Source organism: Amaranthus tricolor, chromosome 10 (assembly GCF_026212465.1).
Source record: "Amaranthus tricolor cultivar Red isolate AtriRed21 chromosome 10, ASM2621246v1, whole genome shotgun sequence".
NCBI lineage: Eukaryota > Viridiplantae > Streptophyta > Magnoliopsida > Caryophyllales > Amaranthaceae > Amaranthus > Amaranthus tricolor.
The window spans coordinates 19,325,217-19,331,002 of NC_080056.1; positions in this window are offsets into that span (position 1 = coordinate 19,325,217).

Below are 5,786 nucleotides of genomic sequence, written 5' to 3' on the forward strand. Positions count from 1 at the left end.
ACTTATCAGTGATTATGACTTGGAGATTGCTTATCATGAAGGCCGTGCGAATGTGGTCGCTGATGCTTTGAGCAGAAAATCGAGGCACTCAGTCTCAGCATTAATAACCTCTGAGGAGTTGTGTAAGGAGTTTGAGAGAATGAACTTAAAGATAATCCAAGAAGGGGAGTTGGAAGCCAAGTTGAGTGCATTGTCCATTCAACCTACATTTTTCGAAGAGATTATGGCTAAGCAACTAGAAGACCCCAAGTTCATTAAACTTCGGGAACAGATCAGTGAAGGGAGAGCTGAAGGTTTTACAATTCATGAGGATGGTAGTCTTGGTTTTAAAGGACGGTGGAGTGTACCGGATGGGTGTGACTCTTTGAAGGAAAAATTATTGAACGAAGCTCATAATTCTAGATACTCAGTTCATCCTGGTTGAGACAAGATGTATCAAGATTTAAAATGCATGTTTTGGTGGTCGGGTATGAAAAAGAATATTGCAGAATTTGTTGCTAAGTGCTTAACGTGTCAAAAGGTCAAGAGTGAGCATAAGAGACCTGCCGGATTATTACAAACTCTAGAAATTTCGGTATGGAAGTGGGACGAAATTTCCATGGACTTTGTGTTCGGTTTGCCACGAACAAGAGCCGGTAATGATACTCTTGGGGTTATCGTGGACAGACTTACTAAGTCGGAAAGGTTTATTCCAATGAATTGTAAGTGGGATATGGAACAACTTGCTCGTGCTTATATAAAGTACGTGATTCGTCATCATGGATTACCTCGTACTATTGTTTTCGATCGGGATACTCGATATTTGTCACATTTCTGGAAATCACTACAACGAGTGTCGGGGACCACCCTTCTTCATAGTATGTCCTTCCACCCAATGACCGATGGTCAAACGGAACGTGTCAATCAAATACTAGAGGACATGTTGAGAGCGATAGCCATGGAATGGCAAGGTTCATGGGATGAACATTTGGATCTGGTAGAGTTCTCTTATAATAACAGTTACCAAGCTACGATTCAAATGGCTCCGTTTGAAACACTTTATGGTCGTAAGTGCTGTAGTCCTGTATGCTGGGATGATTTTACTGAATCTGTCACCTTAGGACCTGATATGCTTGTTCAAATGACTGAACAAGTAAAGTTAATTCGCGAGAAAATGAAAGCAGCCCAAGATAGACAAAAATCGTACGCCGATCTCCGACGTCGGCCTAATGAATTTGAAGTAGGTGACAAGGTTCTACTTCGTGTGTCTCCAATGAAAGGAGTAGTTCGCTTTGGTGCTCGTGGAAAGTTAAGCCCACGTTTCATAGGTCCTTATGACATTGTGGAGAAAGTAGGGAAGTTAGCCTATCAATTAGCATTGCCTAATGCTCTGGGTAAAGTGCACGACGTTTTTCACATTTCTCAGTTGAAACGTTACGTCGGAGCCTCTTCTCATGTATTAGATCCAGAGGCGTTAGAACTTGATGAGAGCCTAACCTATGAGGAACAGCCTGTCCGGATATTGGATAAGAAGGTCCGTAGTAGTCGTCGGAAGGATATCACCATGGTTAAAGTATTATGGTCCAATCACCGCTCACAAGAGGCAACCTGGGAGACGGAAGACTCCATGCGAGAGCAGTATCCTCACCTTTTCTCTCAGGTTAGTAAGTTACGGGGACCTAACTTCGTTAAGGGGGGTGGAAGGCGATAGGATTTTCGCGGGATTCATGTTTTGGGTTGCTTTGTGTATGTGTGTATAGTGATTAACTTTGTTTTACTTGTTTTGTGGTTATGTGTTATGATAAGTGTGGTTTTGGGGCCAAAACATTTTTAAGGGGGGTAATCTGTATATTTTTTCGATATTTTTTTCCCGATATATTTAATAATTCACTAGTAATATTATATATATATATATATATATATATATATATATATATATATATATATATATATATATATATATATATATATTTTATTTATAATTGGGCTTGGTCATGAGATTTGCAATCCTTTTTGGCAATTAGAATTATTTGGGGCCCAAACTTTTCCTTAGCCCATCTTTATCTTCAAAAAAAAATGTTAAAAAAAAATTAGGAGGGAAGGTGGCCGGTCCTATGGGACTCTTGGTGGAGCTTGTAACTCCCTTAGGGTAATGAAGGATCAAGGCATTAATCCCATATAATTAACCCTTCTTAATTCCTTAATCATTTTCATTTTGACATCCTTTCATTTCTAAAGTTTCCAAGGACAAAAAAAAACATATCCTCTCAAAATTCCTCCTAATCCACATTCCTAACTCCGTTACCCTTCATCATTTGGTGTTTTCCTTTACAATTGTAAGTGTAATTCTTAATCTATGTTGATTCTTAAGTTTTAATTTAAAATTCTATGATTATTATATGTGTTATCTTATAATTCATGTTTAATTTATGAATTTAAAATTTCATGTATGATTTTGGGATGTATTTTTTCTATCTAAATTGATGAAGAATGTTTCTTTTTAGAGTTTCTAGATATGCATATATGTGAAGAATAGGATTGGTTTGTTTGATGGGTGATTTTGAAATTTATATATAAATATGAATGTTCATGTAAAAAAAAATGTGTGTGTGATTTTTTTTATATTTGGTGGAAAAGTTATTTATTTTATTGGCTAATATGAGAAATTTATAATTTTGCTAGAGAAAAAAAATATACAAATATGTATAAAGAAATTATTGTTGAACAATGAATTTAATCTCAAAGATGGTTCATAAGAATTATATAAATTTGGTCATTAATATTTGATAGGCAATGTACCATTTGGAATTCATTTGTTGATGAATTTTGGTGAATCCCGTAGGGTTAGGAAAATGGTAAAAAAATCTGTTTTTGGGACACTTTTTGGCTTGAAAATAGGTTAAAAATACTTAGAGTACATTACGAATTATGAAAATTGGTACCCGGGGGTTTTGACGCCTTCCGGACGCAATGGTGAAGTCGGAATTTCAGTTTGGCAGTGTTAACATACTGTTCTGGAAAAAATACTAAATCTGAATTTTATTTGATGTTATGTTGTGATGAAGTATGTTGTGTGATCATGAATTGTTTGCAAGTGTGGCTTGATGTTAGATGTGTGTGTGTGTGCGCCTTGGTTGTGGTTTGAGAAAGTGTGAATATATGCTTATTCCCGTATGTACGATTGAATCGTGTAGGAAGTCGATTCGTGACGGGAAGTTGATAGGTTCATTTAAGATTTGCTTTTGCTTTCTTAAGGTACGTACACGCAATAAAACTTTGTACATCGTGGATTGGTTGTTATAAAAGAATAATAATAATAGTAATATATTGAATAAAGTGTGAAGGTGATGTTATGCTTTCTTATTCAAGAGATATGATTTCAATAACTTGATGAGTAGAGGTAGTATGACCTCACTAACTTTAAAGTAGACGTAGTATGACGTCGATTGGTGGAAAGATTTTACTCGCGGTTTGTGGGGGCATTATGAGCCACCGCGAGGGTATGCATACTTAACCATAGGCACCGAAGTAAGGCGTGTTGCCTATGGTAGAGACTTGCTTAGGGGTTAGCTCCCCCTAATGTATTGTCTTACTCCAAAAGTTTGGGGTTTGGTTCGGCAGTATGGCCGGAAAGTTACAGCAGTATGGCTGACTGACTCAATGAATCATTTGAAATTTATTAAAAAGTAAATATTGAACTATAGCCGACGTATGGTAAGTTGCCAATGTGCTTTATGCTATAATGTTAATGTTATAAGAAATGTTTTTGCTGACGTGTACCTTTGATCTTAACGATCTTGCGATGATGTTGTTTTTCCTTTCGGGGTTAATAACTAGCAGTGAGTTAAGTTGCAGGCTGGGGAGTGAGGATTACATTTGAAGAATAAAAGAGATAGAGTACGGAAGGATTTTAATTTCGAACTTTATTAGCTTTTTAGAAATGGATTTATTCAAGAGGCGACTTCGCTCTCGAGATGTACTCCTTGGAATTTTGGTTTCATATCTTTTATCCGCTGCTAAGACTACGATATCACTAATTAATCTACAATAACTCTAGTAGAACTCGATCCGTAAGTTTTAACTTTAAAAATTTTGTTTTCTCGTGCCTTTATGACATCTTGGTTTAACTCGGGTCCTGCTTGGTTTTCTTTAAAAATATAAAAATCTCTCTTTTAACGATCCGAGTTTTTCCGAGATGTTACAAATTTGCTTAAGGTTTGAGGGGTAATAACAATCAACCCTGCATTAACAATCACAATAAGAACAATAGCACAATAAAGAACGAGCAAATTAACTAAAGGAATAAGAGTTAAAGAGACAATACTGAGTAAGGATAAGCTCCTTGATCAGAAAAGACATAGAATTCGTAAGTAACTTGCATATATCTTCAAGTATTAATGTATGAATGAAGCTATTACATATATTCTCAGCTATTTATACCTAGGGAATACCAGGGTTTTACAAGTATTTTCGGAATGTATTCAAAAGGGGAAGATCTTTGCTGTTTATTCTTCTTTCCTTGTGTTCCTTATGTATTTTTGGAATTCTTTCCCAACTGATTGACTAATTGATCTTCTTTCCATACTTGTGTCAATCACGCCGTTTTGAATTGATCTCTTTTTTGGCTTACTATCGAGTCCCTCCTTTAAAACTTGGTTCTCATAGTCATCTTCTGGACTTCCTTTTCTTTTCTACCTTTAGACGAACTATTCCTTGCTCTCACTTTTGAAAGCACTTGAAGATCCTAATTTTTGCATCATTGGAGAATTATTACAACCAAAATCCTCTAGAATTATTTCATTTTCGCTTACTAGGTCATTGATAGCTTCAATGTTATTTGGTAGGAAATCTTTTCCGTTGTCACTCCTTTGACGTAGTGCTCTCTCTTTTTCTGTTAGAGATCCTTCACCATTTTCCCAATCTTCTGCATAAAGGTCCATGAGTTTCTCGTAAAATGGAATAGGAGTCGTCATCCATTTTTGGGCTTCAGGTTTAGTCTATAATATGTGATTTAATACAATGTATTTAATAGTGAATATTTCAAAATAATATAATGCTTAAATTTTATTTTAAAAAGAGTAAAAACACCTTAATCAAGGCTTGGCATACTTTGCTAAAAATAGCTTGCTCTCAGAATCCTATCTAAAGCCACTGGAATTCTTAAACATATAAGATCATGTGCATCATGAAAATAAAAATTTAATAGTCTTTTGGCGATTCTACAAGTGCTCTTTCTGAAGTAGTGGAAGCTCGAGCTTTTAACGGAATTCCTTGACCATGAATCATAGAATGAAGTAGTCCCTTGACCATTTATTCTATTACCAATCTGTTGTTGGTGAAGTAGTGAATCAATAAGAAGTGCATCCATGTTTTCGATCCATTTTATTTGGACTCCTCGATCATTCTTTTTTGATGGTATGTCCATCTAGTTAACCTACACGTACAATGCAATAAAATAACATACAAGTATGCATTTTTTAAATTTCCTATCATTTAAAAAATAGTTGACATTGATAAGTTAAACTCACTTAATAAAAAAAAAATACATTAACATTCAAGTTTGATAATCCTTGTCATCTAATTATACGAGACAACAAACTAGAGTACATAGGCCTTCCACATTTAGCAGCTATATTATCACGAATAATTTTTCCTTCTTCGGTATCCTCATCTATTGCATTGTGCCTAAGTCGTCTCCTACTATTTAAGAGCTCACGATCAACATCAGCAATAAGCTCCTCATCAGGATCAATACTCATTAAAAAGTTATGCAGTGTACAACATGCTAAGAAAACATCTTTTTGTGC